The sequence below is a fragment of the Syngnathus scovelli genome, chromosome 8 (assembly GCF_024217435.2).
Source record: "Syngnathus scovelli strain Florida chromosome 8, RoL_Ssco_1.2, whole genome shotgun sequence".
NCBI lineage: Eukaryota > Metazoa > Chordata > Actinopteri > Syngnathiformes > Syngnathidae > Syngnathus > Syngnathus scovelli.
In genome coordinates this window covers 3,772,729-3,788,135 of record NC_090854.1, presented here as the reverse complement: position 1 = coordinate 3,788,135, position 15,407 = coordinate 3,772,729, and the positions used below count along the sequence as shown (strand labels likewise).

The 15,407-nt window shown below is 51.4% G+C and overlaps 1 long non-coding RNA gene across 1 annotated transcript; it reads right to left on the bottom strand.

Moving 5' to 3' along the window:
• Positions 1-1,050: 1,050 nt before the first annotated feature.
• Positions 1,051-14,960, bottom strand: LOC137840551 (uncharacterized). Its single transcript, XR_011087285.1, has 2 exons — positions 14,783-14,960; positions 1,051-1,340 (listed from the first exon to the last, which is right to left on the bottom strand). It is a non-coding gene; the product is annotated as an uncharacterized lncRNA (long non-coding RNA).
• Between the last annotated feature and the right edge of the window lie 447 nt (positions 14,961-15,407).

The following is a 15,407-nucleotide window of genomic DNA, read 5'->3' as shown; positions in this document are numbered from 1 at the left end:
AATGCAACCGGTAATAAATAACCTACCTTGTCTCATCCTACACAAGGTCGTAAAACATCCCCTGATATGTTATGTATATATGACTAGAGCACAAGGGCTTCCTATTCAGTCTACTCTCACCCCCACTCTTTCTCTTAATAAATATGCCTTTGCAGTTGGGAGAGGCTCCAGATTTCATTCCTGTAGCGAGTGATCTCTCCACCTGCAGGTGTCTAAAAGAACTTGCCTTGTCTCCCGTGTGGTTCTTGCAAAATAAGTTGGAGTGAGCAAATCTCTAACAGTGTTTCTTTAGATGAACAAAACAGCTTTGTAAAGAGACCCAAATGAAGCAACAGAAAAATTCTCCAGCCTTATGACAGGGGGCGCTAGTCATCCCTGGATGCTTAATGCGCCCACCTGTAGAATAAGTGACCTCCAGTTCAAATATACAGTGAAGAACTGAGGAGCAGTCACCCATTTATTATGTTTTACATTTTTTTTCTTCTTTTTTACATTTCGTTTTACAATGAAGGCTTTGGTTCATTACCTTCCACCTCTCTCCAAAAACACGTCTTTCTTCTAAATTAGTGCAGTCAAGAATAATTTACTGGATGGAATCTGGGATGACAAGATAAAAAGACTTGATGTCCTGTGTGTGAGTAACTGCCATCCGTGTTGGCCCTGGTTGCATTTACCCTTATCACATTGGCAGTCTTGCGGGGTGGCTCTTTTCTTGGCTAGACCAGAATGTTTTGACATCCATATTTCCTTACTTGCTCCATGCTGATTGGCTTGTTCTGACAGCCCGATCCTGTGGCTCGTGTTTATTTTGGAACTGGCTGATGCTCAATCTCATCATCTTCTTCTGAGTCACTGTCTGACTGAATTTTCAGAAATGTGATCCTCAAAATCTGAAACCTCTTCTTCTGAATTCTCAACCTCTACATCATAATCAAAAACTTCACTCTCTTCCAAAATCAATTCAAAGGCCCTCTGCGCAGAGTACCTTTTGGTCATATTGATTGAATGTGATAAGAAACCACACTGGCAAAGTTATAATTATAGTGTCTGTTAGGGTTTTCCAGGTTATCTTTATCATAGGATTATGTTGGAATGTAGACTATAATGATTAACCAATCTTGTCTTGCTCTCACAACGTAGTAAAGTAAAGTGGTTGCTTCCTCTGCTTGAGTGACCAGCTGCAGAGGAAGCAATCAAAGTTGTTCTGTTTCCCACAACATCGTAAAACACCCCCTGCTCTGATCTTACCAGAGGCCGGGGGTTCACCAAACCTGTCCACTCTCACCCCCACTCTGTTCCTCCTAATAAATATGCCCTTGCAGGAAGGAGACTTTTCAGACCTCCATTTCGATCATTGCTGCACGCACAGCGACGAATGGACTCTCCACCTGCAGGTGTCCAAAAGGACTTACTTGTCTCCCGTGTGGTTCTTGCAAAATAAGTTGGAGTGAGCAAATCTCTAACAGTGTCCTGCCTCCAATTTGTAGCAGATTGACAAAGGGTCAAATGTGCGAGAAAATTAGAGCAGACAGTGTTGACAAACAATATATGGGAAGTGTTTCTTTTGTGTTTCTGCACCTATGGTTCCCACAAAAGGTTGCAACTTTGGTTGTCAACACTGTCCGCTCTCATTTTCTCGCACATTAGACCCACTGATGTTCTGTTTACCTACACTTTGTCCTCCTCCTCTCTCGGCCTGCTGTGCGTGTGTTTGCTTCTGTGAGTGCGTGTGCATTTGTGTGTGTGCGTGTGGTACACAGAACATCAATTTCTACACTTCTATTAGCCCAAGGTCCAGTGGACACCTTATATGTAATAGAAATGTGTAGGGGGGCTGTATGGTGTTTGGTCATTAAATATGTATTCTGATATATGTTCTTCACAGAAAATGAGCTAAAGCCAGTGAGTCTCAGTTGAAAAAGAGCAGCGTTCCCCAATGTTTCTTGTAACACGGTAAGGTGACACGGACTAATTCAACCGGGTGTGGGGGGGGTCATCACTGCCTGTCAGGTTTAAGTACCATCAGACATTAAACCACACAGGTTTACTCACGAGGAGAATGATAGAGAAAGGAAGCTCAGTTGCAATCTTCATCAATTCAGAGTCCTTCCTCATTTTAATGTTTTGGTTGCCCTGGTTACAGAGGCATTGCTGCACTAAAGGCAGGGGGTTTGGAACTGTAGCAATGCTGCCTATCTAAGGAATGTAGTGTGGTGTGATTCAGCATTTAATTATTGGCCCGTGACCTCAGCATTGGAATTGCAGAGTCTGTCCTGTTTCCTCAACCAGCTGTCTTCTCCATGGTTGGCTGACTTGTCCTCGACTGTGATCAGATAACTTGAAGCACGTTGAATGTCGCTTTCCTGTGGAACAATGCAACTAAACCTTTGCTAAGTCCAATTTGAAGACTCTGGACATTCATCTTAGTAGATTTTGGTCCAGAATGATAAATCCATCTTCTTCTAAATGGCGTTCGTCACCCCGGGCATTAAAACTACAGTGATAAAAGAACCGATCAACTAATTTATAAGTGAAGACAAAATGAACTTAGTACAACTATTTCGAGATAGTTACAGAGAGCAATGCGTTGAATTTCGCCTCCTGGAAAAGCTGACGAGGAAACGCGACGGAGATCACGGAGCGTTATTAGACATCCAGCGGGCCGCTAGCCCAACAAAAGCGGCTTTGCTGACCGTGGAGCGCGATTTGGTACCTCGCACGGGACGCATCTCTCCCCCGCGAAGAGTTCCAGGGGCTCGGGGAGACTTTTCAGCGCTGCCGCTGCAGCTGTAGCGGGGAATTACCTCCCTCTGGCAGACACGCCAAGTCAATACACCGTCAGTCGCATTTAGAGCATATCCGCCTCTTCTCCGTTCCGACGGCACTTTGTGCCTTTTCCACGCGCTCCTGGGACTACAGGGAGGCCGCTCACACGCGTGAGGTGGCCGAAAAAAGCACCAGGAGAGCGGATGTACACCTTTTAGCGGTCCGATGGCACTTAAAATCCTAACCCTAGCTTCAAACTCATGTTTAGAACCCTAACCCTAGCTTTGAACCCTACTTTGAAACCCTAACTCGAGTATGAAACCCTACTTTGAAACCCTAACCCTAGATTTAAACCAGTGGTGTCAAACTCTTTTGTTTCGCAGGCCGCATTTTAGTCATAGCTTCTTTCGGAGGGTTATTATGACTGTCAACCCAATTAAATGTATGAGCACCTCAAATTATATACAGTAAAATCTCAAAACAAATTAATCAATAACTCGTTTTCAAATCAGACAAGTAAAAACTGGTCAAATATTAAAAAGAAAACAAAGATATTAAAAGTGAAGACAATTTGCAATTCAAGAAATGACACACGGATTTGATGCACAATTTGTCTTTGCGGGCCACATAAAATGATGTGGCGGGTCAAATCTGGCCCCCGGGCCTTGAGTTTGACACTGGTGACTTAAACCATTACTCGTTGAAAATAAAATACAAAACCAATCATACAATCACTTATTACCCACAGCAAACATCATTCCCAGGAGCTACGGTATACCTAAAATCCATAAACGAGGTACACTTCTCCGCCCCATTGTAGACAGCATAGGATCATACAACCTTTCAAAATCACTCACAGAAATAATAAAACCAATACTGGGACTCAGATGATCATTGAAAAAAGTCAAAACATCCCACCACAGAACTCAACCACATAAAAGTACAAAAACATGAAATGTTCATATCAAATGAGGTTATTTCACTCTTCACAAAAACACCCACACAGGCCACCATACACATAGTGCATGACAGATTATTAGCAGACAGGACACTCAAAAAGTGCACAAATCTAACAGTGTACTGTTAGATTACCTGTAGGATATCATTCAAACAGTACAGGACATCCTTCAGCTACTCCATCTCATTGCCACTTCCACATACTTCCAATTCAGAAACACAATTTACAGAAAGAATGAAGGATTCCCCATGGGAGACCCACAGTCTGCCACCATGTGCAATTTTTTCATGGAGGACCTGCAACAGAAGAGGGATGCAGCTGCACCAGGCTGCGACGACAGGGCGCTGCACCAAGAGGGCAACGCGTCGAGAGGTCGCACGCGCGCGCTGTGCCGAAGGGCACTGTTCCGAGAGGGTGCCGCAAGGCGAGAGCGGCGCCCACTTGGCGCTGCTGCCTATTGGTGCGGCACCGTCTCGGTGCAACCCCTCGGCGCTGCGTTCACTGCGCGCGCGCCCTCTCGGCGCAAGGCCCTCTCGGCGCAGGGCCCTCACGGTACTACGCCGAGAGGGCGCACGTCGAGTGGTTGCTGCGTTGCATCAAGAGGGAGCTGTGCCGCGGCAAAACGGGCCTCACGGCGAGAAGGCACCACACCTAGAGGTTGCGCATCGTAAGGGCGTAGCGCCGAGAGGGCGCCGCACCGAGAGGGCCTTGCGCCGAGAGGGTGCTGGACTGAGAGGGTGTGCGCGCTGTGAGCGCTGCGCCTAGAGGGCGGACCGAGGTTGCGCCGAGATGGTGCACGCGTGCTGCACCAAGAGGGCACTGCGCCGACAGCCCAGGCATGCTGCGCTGAGAGGATGCCGCACCGAGAAGTCGCCGCACCAACAGTGTGCGAATTGCGCAGAGAAGACACGAGCCCTGCGCGCGCTTCGCGCGCTGCGCCGGCAGATTTGGCCGAGGGTGTAACGCGCCGAGAGGGCGCCGCGCTGAGAAGGCACCGTGCTGAGAGAAAGCTGTGTCGCGCCGAGAGAGTGACGCATGGATGCCGAAAGGTTGCCAAGCCGAGAGGGTGCCGTGCTGCGCCGAGAATGAGCCGCACCGTGGCGATGGGCCTTGGGGCTAGAGACACCGCACCTAGAGAGCCGCGTCGATGGGGCGCCGCGCCATGGCGAAAGGGTGCGGCACGGCGCCACGAGGACGCCGCAGTTACAGGGAGCCAGTGCGAGAAGGCGCCGCGCCGAGAGAGGCCACGACGAGAGGGTCCTGCGCCAAGAAGGCGCCGCCCTGCGTCGAGGGGGTGCGCACGCTGCGCACGCTGCGCTGTGATGGCGGGCCGAGAGGGCGCGTGCGCTGCACCAAGAGGGTGCTACGGCGAGTGGGCGCCTTGCCCAGTCAACCGGTTCCCGGGCCGACAGGGCGCCGCCCCATGCCGAAAGGGTGCTGCACCGCAGTGCTTGGGTGCTGCGAGGGCACCGCGAGAGGGCGCCCTTGCGAAGCGCGCGCAACGCTCGTGTCTTCTCGGCGCAGTTCGCACCGTCGGTGCGGCACCCTCTCGGTTTGGCGTACTCTCAGCGCAGTGTCCAATCAGAGCGCCACACTCTTGACGCAACACGGCGCCTTCTCGGCGCGGCGTGACACGGTGCCCTGTCGGAGCAGCGTGGTGCCTTCTTGGTGCGGCACGGCGCCCTCTAGACACCGTGCCCTCCCGGCGCAGCGCACGCACGTTGTCCTGTCAGAACAGTGCCCTCTTGGCGCAGCGTGCCTGTGCTGTCGACGCAGTGCACTCTTGGTGCAGCACGCGTGCGCCATCAGCGCTAACAGCACGCGCACCCTCTCGGTCCAGCACCCTGCAGGGCCCTCCGGGTGCAGCGTTCTCTCAGCGTGGCGGCCTCACGGTGCGCGGCCTCTAGGTGCGGTGTCTCTAGCCCCAAGGCCCATCGCCACGGTGCAGCTCATTCTCGGTGCGGCATGGCGACCTCTCGACGCGCACCCCCTCGGCGCACCACGCGGGCCCTCTAGCTGCTGCGCCCTCTCAGCGCCGCACAGTGCCGTTTCGGCGCAGCGCTTGCAGGTCGAAGCAGGGCCCTCTCGGCACTGCGCCGAGAGGGAGCACGAGCAGGCACAAGAAGCCACCGCGTCACACCGCGCCAAGAGGACGCCGCGGCGAGACCCGGCACATTATCCTTTCGGTGCAGCCCATGTGCCCTCTCGCCTCATTGCCCACTCAGCGTAGTGCTCTTGGCACAGCGCCGAGAGGGAGCTTCGCCAAGTGGGCACAGCGGCGAGAGAGCTCGCGTGCGCCGCCGAGAGGATGATGCGCCAAAAGGGCCCACACGCTCAGCCGACAGGGCGCCACGCCGAGTACGCGCTGCGGCGAGAGGACTACGCGCCATGAGGGTGCTGCGCTACCCTTGGGGCGCCCTCGCGGTGCCCTCACGGCACTCTTTGCAGCACCCTCGTGGCACCCTCTCCTTCTCTGCACACGCGCCCACTCGGCGCCGAGAGGACCTAGTGCCAGGAGGGCCCCGCGCTGAAAGGGCGCGCGCGCTTCACCAAAAGGGCCTGCGCACTCCGCCGACAAGGCACCGCGCCGAGTTGGCGCTCCGCCGAGAGGACTACGCGCAATGAGGGTGCTGCACCATGAGGGTGTTGCCCGTTTGGGGTGCCCTCCAGGCTTTGTAGCACCCTTGTGGCGCCCTTGCGGCACCCTCTCCGCCTTCTCGCACCGACTCGCGCGCCCTCCGGGCACCGAGAAGATGCTGTGCCAAGAGGGCCCTGTGCCGAGAGGTTGCGCGCGCTGCGCCAAAACGGCCCGCGCGCTCCGCCGACAGGGCGCCGCGCCGAGTTGGCCATCTCAGCGCAGCGCCAACTCGGCGCAGCGCCGTCTCAGCGCAGCACAATCCGTTCCAGAAGGCGGTTTGAGAAGTGAATCGGTCGAATTTCGAATCTATTTTTCTCATTACAAATAATGGAAAAAAATGTTATCCGTTCCAAGAATAAAACAAAACACCTTTTTTAAGCATTTTTTAAGTTGCGCTATTTTGTCCGATCACACAACTGCAGCGCACCACCAAACGCGCAACCTTAGGGCACCGCCGACGGCAACACTGCATTATTGTGACAGAGCCATCGCTGAAATTTAGAAAGTAATTTTAAAGTCCTGATGTACAAACCAAAATTTAAGTGGACCTCAGGGCGCAGGGAGCTTAATTTGGTTTGATCGGGCAACCGCAGTGCGCCGGGCACTATCTGTCGCATTGCTTTAAGAGCATCTTTGTGTTTCAGGATGGCTTTACTGCTCCCACTTGCTTTCTTTGGAGGCATGACTGGGGTTTAATACAATCCTCAAAGTAACGAAAATACAATAACGAGCGTAGTCAGTCTGCATCCGGGCCGTGCAGTCCAATTTTCTCGGGTCCTTTCGTCTCATCTCGCGTGGTTCGACCGCCGAATTTTGTTTGACAACTGAAGCAAAGAAATCTAGAATTTTTCGTTCGAATTCCGATTTGTTCGAGAACCGGGATATTCCAAAACCGAGGTTTGACTGTAACAGTAAATATACTGGAGCAAACCGGATGTGAGCGAATGCTGGCCTGTCTTGCTGCCGCTGTTCTCCGGTCATTTTCTTTAAAGATTTGCTCTGATATTGTGCACATTCTGCAGCAAACCACAAAACCTTAATGGATGTGGTACTGTTTGTCTTCATTCTGGGTTAACTTCCTGGCGGACCGGTCTGTCTGGAGCGTGTCTTTGACTGCCTTGATCAGGGGTGGGCAACCCAAAATGTTCAAAGAGCCATATTGAACCCCCTCCCCCCAAAAATAAATAACTGTCTGGAGCATAAAAAATCTAAATGCTTTTTTTAAGCATATAATACATCAACTATTTTTGGCCCAGCCATCGCGGTAAGAGCCGGTGCAGACGGATAAATACGGAGGACAGATATAAGGCAGAGACATGAATTTGGTTTAGCCTGCATGTGATCACCTTTGTGAATGAGCTGCTGCCATTTATGGATTGCACACAGGTGTGTAATCACACCCACACTCACTGGGTCACAGGGTCAATTAGGGACATGACATATCCATAGTCCATAGTTCAGTTACCAAATAGAAAACATACAAATTTCTCCATCCTGACTTTAGCAACAGACTTAGTAAAAACATCGGCCACCATATCACCCATAGGGCAATAGAGAAGAATAATTTTGCCTTCTGAAATAACAGAGCGAACAAAATGGTATCTGATGTCAATATGTTTGCATCACTGTCGACACACAGGGTTTTTGGAGAGAGCAATAGCACCCTGATTGTCCTCAAAAACAGTCACAGGTATAAAGTTCAAAGTATTGTCCATTCCGTTCAATAGGTTAACCAGATATAAGCTTTCTTGAGTTGTTGCAGACAGAGCCATGTATTTGGCCTCACATGTAGATAAGGCGACTGTGGGCTGTTTCTGAGATTTCAAGGAAACAATAGCCCCAGCCTCGGACAAACTAAAGCAGTAACCAGTAACACTGTAACATTCTGGTCAGCTGCCCAGTCTGCATCACTATAGACAACAAGCTTCAAGTTTACATTTTGCTTTTAATAGCAGAACTCCTGGTCCAGAGTGCATTTCAAACATCTCAGAACATGTTTAGCTGCCACCCAGTGCTGTTCTTTAAGTTTAGACAAGTATTGGGGTAATTTACCAACAACAAAACTTAGATCTGGTCGAGTAGATGTTATTACATAAATCAAACTTCTAACCACCTCACGATATTCTACAGCATCAGTTGTCACGGTCGGGTGGGGCATGGAGCAGGACGACCAAGTGCAGCTTGGACCAGGGTTTATTGAAGCAACTCAAAAGGCAAACTGACATGACTTAACAAAAAATAACTTGACTGACTGACCGGGACGTGAAACAAGAAGACAGCAGGACATGACGGCATCAAGACAGTACGACAACACCGAACGACAGCAACCAATGATCCGACAGGGAGTGAGGGGCAGACAGGACTTTTATACACGACAGGTAACGAGAGGCAGGTGGGAACAATCACACTGATCATGGGCACACAGGAGGGGAGGGGCGAGCACACAGACAGAAACCAAGACAACAGACACATAGTGGAGCAGTTGGGGACGAGACCTGACAGAACCCCCCACACAAGGGACGGCTCCCGACGTCCCAAAAAAAAAAACTAGGGGAACCGAACCGCACTCGGGCGGCGACTTGGGGAACAGAACCGCACTCTGGCGGCGACTTGGGGAACCGAACCGCACCGCACTCGGGCGGCGACTTGGGGGAACCGAACCGCACCGCACTCGGGCGGCGACTTGGGGAACCGAACCGCACTCGGGCGGCGACTTGGGGAACCGAACCGCACTCGGGCGGCGACTTGGGGAACCGAACCGCACTCGGGCGGCAACTTGGGGAACCGAACCGCACTCGGGCGGCGACTTGGGGAACCGAACCGCACCGCACTCGGGCGGCGACTTGGGGGACAGAACCGCACTCTGGCGGCGACTTGGGGGACAGAACCACACTCTGGCGGCGACTTGGGGGACAGAACCGCACTCTGGCGGCGACTTGGGGAACAGAACCGCGCTCAGGCGGCGACTTGGGGAACAGAACCGCACTCGGGCGGCGACTCGGGGAACCGAACCGCACCGCACTCGGGCGGCGACTTGGGGAACCGAACCGCACTCGGGCGGCGACTTGGGGAACCGAACCGCTCTCGGGCGGCGACTTGGGGAACCAAACCGCACTCGGGCGGCGACTTGGGGAACCGAACCGCACTCGGGCGGCGACTTGGGGGACAGAACCGCACCGCACTCGGGCGGCGACTTGGGGGACAGAACCGCACTCTGGCGGCGACTTGGGGGACAGAACCGCACTCTGGCGGCAACTTGGGGAACAGAACCGCGCTCAGGGGGCGACTTGGGGAACAGAACCGCACTCGGGCGGCGACTCGGGGAACCGAACCGCACCGCACTCGGGCGGCGACTTTGGAAGTCTGTGCCGCGATCGGCGGCAACTCAGGAAGTCCGTACGGCAATTGGCGGCGACTCCGGAAGTCTGTACCGCGATCGGCGGCCACTCACAAAGTCCGTACCGTGATCGGCGGCATTCGGAAGGCGGGGCTGTGCGCGGCGGCAAGAGCCATCACGCGCCGCAGCAGTGGGAGTGGAGCCAGGGACGATCGCGGGTCCGACGCAGCTGGCTTGGATGTCTGCTGACGTTCGCGGGTCCTGCGATGCTGGGGTGGAGCCCGATGGCGGCCGTGGAGCCCGATGGCGGCCGTGAGTCTGATGACGCCGGGAGGCACTCCAACGGCGGCCGTGGGTCCGGCGTCGCGGCACCAGAGTCCGATCGCGGCCGCAAAGCCGCTGGCGCCAGAAGCACTCCGATGGCGGCCGCGGGTCCAGCGTCGCCGGAACAAAGTCCGATGGTGGCCACGGGTCCGGCGTTCCGGCAGCAGAGTCCCAACGATGCCGTGAAGCCCATGACGCTGGAACATACACGGATTGGCCGTCGTGGATTGGGCATCGCAGCAGGATCTGATGGAGGAGGGGGGGGTCCAAGCCCTGGTCGCTGTGATGGTCGGATCATTCTGTCACGGTCGGGTGGGGCATGGAGCAGGACGACCAAGTGCAGCTTGGACCAGGGTTTATTGAAGCAACTCAAAAGGCAAACTGACATGATTTAACAAACAATAACTTGACTGACTGACCGGGACGTGAAACAAGAAGACAGCAGGACATGACGGCATCAAGACAGTACGACAACACCGAACGACAGCAACCAATGATCCGACAGGGAGTGAGGGGCAGACAGGACTTTTATACACGACAGGTAACGAGAGGCAGGTGGGAACAATCACACTGATCATGGGCACACAGGAGGGGAGGGGCGAGCACACAGACAGAAACCAAGACAACAGACACATAGTGGAGCAGTTGGGGACGAGACCTGACATCAGTAGGTAGATCTTCTGTCAGTGTGAATGTAGCCCTCTGTCCAAATCCCAAAAGTAAATGAACGGACCTTCGCACTTTGTGTAATTTCAACTGAAAGGAAGTGTGCAACTTGGGCAGCCGTTGTGGTCGGCCATTGTGCGCGGTCTTTGCATGCGGCAATTCCGATCGGCCATTGCAGTTTCAACCGAGAGGAAATGTGCGGCTTTGGAGCGGCCGTTGCACGCGGCCGTTGCGATTGTAATTGCGCATGGCCGTGCCAATCGGCCATTGCGCGCGGTTGTTGCGCGCAGCATTTCCGATCGGACATTGCAGTTGTAACCAAGAGAAATTGTGCGGCTTTTGAGCAGCCGTTGCGGGCGGCCGTTGCTCGCGGCTGTTGTGTGCAGCTATTGTGCGCGGCCATTGCCGTTACGCGCTGGGCACATGATTGTGGAGGGACGTCGCACGCACAAGCGCGAGCGCACACGCGCGCACACACACGCACATACACACACATGCACAGAGACGCACGCGTTCACAAGTCAGGCAACAACAAAGGCAAGTGCACCCTTACACAATCAGTGACTCACTGATGTTCGGCGCTTTTTGAGGCGTCATTTGGAGCTTGGATGCTTCGCCCGAGTTCATCTCCGCGCGCGAGGCGGCCGAAAAAACAACCAGGAGAGCGGATGTACACTTTTTACCGGTCCGACGGCACTTTATGCCTTTTCCACGCGCTCCTGGGACTACATAAAGGCTGCGCACACGCGTGAATTGGCCGAAAAAAGCACCAGGAGAACGGATAGACAGTTTTTAAGCTCAGCGGCGGAGATCACGGAGGGTTATTAGACTTCCAGCGGGCCGCTAGCCCACCAAAAGCGGCTTTGTTGACAGTGGAGCGCGATCTGGTACCTCGCACGGTACGCATCTCCCCCCCCCGCGTAGAGTTCCAGGGGCTCAGAGAGACTTTTCAGCGCTGCCGCTGCAGCTTTAGCGGGCAATTACATCCCTCTGGCGGACACGCCTTGTCAATACACCGTCAGTCGCACTTACCGCTTCTCCAGGCCGACGGCACTTTGTGCCTTTTCCACGCGCTCCTGGGACTACCGGGAGGCCACGCACACACGCGAGGTTGCCGCTCCTGGGACTACCGGGGGTCCGTGCACACGCGGGAAAAAAGCACCAGGAGAGCGGATGGACACTTTTTAGCGGTCCGACGGCACTTTGTTTCTTTTCCACGCGCTCCTGGGACTACCGAGAGGCCGCGCACACACGCGAGGCGGCCGAAAAAAGAACCAGGAGAGCGGATGGAACACAAATGAATAATGCTCTAAGCCTTGATGTCTATTCATATGCAAATGAGATAGGGGTCATAAAATGTTATGACCTTTTTATGACTTGTTATGGTATCATAAATCACCCCCTTTTGGATTGGGGAGGGGTTGGGGGCATCAAAATGGCGCCAGTCGTGACGGCGCCATCTTTGTCGCCATTTTGGTTTGCTGGCGCCATTTTTAGATGTGGATATGTATGGGCATGTATTTTTATGAATCAAAACAGGTGCAGCATCTGAGCTAGCTTTGCTATGAGCCAGTACGTGTGGGTTGAAGAGGGGGCCGTTTTGTTGAGAAAAAGAAGGGGAGGGGTGTTTGTGTTAGTATGGGGGGTCGTGAGAGTCGGCATTATTGGTGCCAAAGATATCTGAAAGAGAGTCGCATATAATTTGACAAACAATAGTTTAGAGGATCAAGGGGTGTGTTTTGTTGAGAAAAAGACATCTAAAGGAGAAAAAAAATCAAGGTGTCGTCGCATGTAATTTGACAAACAATAGTAGAGTCAACGTTATTGGTGCCAAAGTTATCTGAAAGGGGAAAAGGAGAAGAAATCCTCTGAAAGAGCCGTTTTATGACTTGTTATGGTGTCATAAATCATAAAAAAAATCAAGGGAGGATCAAGGGGGGTTTTGTTGAGAAAATAATTGAAGTGTTGTCAGCATGGTGCCAAAGTTATCTGAAAGAGAAAAAAATAAACGTGTTTGACAAACAATAGTAGAGTCGGCATTATTGGTGTCAAAGATATCTGATGAGGTAGAGCCTTTGATGCGTCATGAGCATGCGGCCAAAGTTATCTGATTTCTCGCGAAACGTGATCCCATAGGCGTGGACTTACCCCCGCCAAATTTGAAGTTGGTTTAGTGCGAATGACCAACGCTCATTTTGAGAAGACAAGCCATCGCTCTGAGCAGCGGAGTCGAAGAGCGTCAAAAGCTGTTTCGAGAATGGTTAAAGGTAAGTCATGTTACTATCTGTCGTCGTAATAATAATGATAATAATAATTATAACAAATAATAATAATAATAATAATAATAATAATAATAATAATAATAATAATAATAATAATAATACACTGTGGTTATTTCATAAAACAAGATGTAATGTTTATGTAATGTTTGTAGACATCATCGCTCTTGCCGATGTCCACGCATCTTTTGACGACGACTTTAGCGACGCTTACCTAACACAATCAGACTACGGTGAGTCAATCGTTCATCTAAGATAGTTCAAATAAATGCTAGTAGTTGATGATTCTATTTTATATATGTAACAGATCTCGTGGCCGCGGCTACTAGGAAAAACAATCAGCCGACACAAGCTGCCTTCGAACGCCATTTTGAAGCAGAGGAAGCGGCAGAGCCAGAGAGACCAAGCGCATCAGAGTCACGTGCTACCGTTGGAACTAATCCAATTGCATCCCACGCCGACCGACAGGAAACATCGACGGACGCAGTGTTAGCTGAAGCTCTATCTACATACGGAGGGCTTGAACCATCATCAAGAGTCGACAAACAATGTTGGAGGTATTCCTTCTATTTTTTTCTCTTTGTATGCTATTTTCGGTATTATAACGGAATAACTTTTTATATCTACTTCCAGGTGAGCGTCGTGACACGGAGGTACAGAGAGGAAGGGGGAGGAGGAGGAGGGGGCCGCTCTTCTACAACAAGCGCCACTCAGCCAGCAGGAGTCCTGTAAAGTGTTGTGGTAACTGTATCTACAAAAGACGGTTACAAGAATGTTTTAAGATAATACGTATTCTGACAGATTTAGCCTACCATTTAGCGAAACAAGCCAAAAAAGTGACACACCAGAGCTAGATTTGTAAAGCGCTAACAATATGTCTACGAGTCGAATAACAGATTTACTCAACAATGTGAGCACGGCTTTGTTAGAGGGGGAAAGACCAGTCAGTCCTGCTATTCTTACCCATTTACAAGCTGTCATAGATTAACTGAACAATCAAAGTCTGAATGAAGGTAGACAGAGTCCTACACAAATCCCGTCACAATTGCTAAACATGTAATGACAGTAACGGGCGTATCAGTCTTGATATTCTTGTCCAGTTGCTAAACATTATCCAAAATCTAAATACGCAGCCTATGGTTGACCCGTTGACCGCTAACCTTATCGATTCATCGCCGGCTGCTACTGACGACATTTCACCGACATTTCACCCTAACAACTGCTCTGTTATAATTGATCACGAAATAGATGTTATTGATGACAACACACCAGCATTTCAACACATGCCCCAGCAATCTAACAGCAGTTCTGTATTAGCTGATCAGCGCGGCGGTTCTGTTGTAGTCAATAGACCGCATTTCAATAATGTAGAGGTAAGACGACAGTTAAATATACCATCGCAATAGAACATTAATGATTTTGCAACCTTCTACCTCCAAATTGAAGATAAAATAGATGATGTTATGCAAGAGGTGGTTAGCCGAGCACAACCAGGTGATGTAATTCAGGCCGAGTTAGTGGGTAGTGTTGGGGTTTTCCAGGTTATCTTGATCCTATGATTATGTTGGAATGTAACCTGTAATAATTAAACTCGCCTGTCCTGCCTTAACAAAAGTAGTAGAACAAAGTGCTAAGATCTTTTGAACTGATTGACTAGCTGCAGAGGAAGCAATCAAAGTTGTTTTGTTCACACAACATCGTGAAGGACCCCCTGCTGTGCTTTGATCAGCCAGGGGCTTCGGCCATTTGTCCACTCTCAACCCCCACTCTGTTTCTCTCAATAAAAATGCTCCTGCACGAGGCCTGAGTCAGACTTCATTCGATAATCGCTGTTCAGACAGCGACGAATGGACTCTCCACCTGCAGGTGTCTAAAAGAAATTGCTTGTCTCCTGTTTGGTTCTTGCAAAATAAGTTGGAGTGAGCAAATCTCTAACATTTTGGTGCCGAAACCCGGGACCCTCATACCCATCATCTGGCTGACGGAGGACGACGCGCTGTACACCGTAACGGGCCAGCGTCCACTAGCCGGACCTGGTAAAGAAAGACCTGGGAAGGAAATTCTTCGCTGGGCCAGCATCTTAGGTCTGCCTTCGTCTGACAGAGGTGGATTGACGGGACCCGGCAGTGCAACGAACCAGGGGACAAGTAAGTTAAAGGCTTGAAATTGTGTTGTGTTGTTAAACGCGTAACACATAGAGGTGCACGGGAGATAGCTTGGGTTCAAGTCCCAGTGGAAGAAACAGGCTAAGAAAGGCAGAGCTTCTTTTTCGTTCATCGAAGAAGTGTGTTGACTCTTCTTTGTCTGTTTTTCCGAGCTGAGGGATCTGGCTTGGGTTAAAGTCCCAGTGGAAGGAACGTGCTAAGAAACACGGAGCTTCTTTTTTGTTAATCAAAGAAGGGCGTATATTTTTCTTTGTATGTTTTTCCAAGCCAAAGA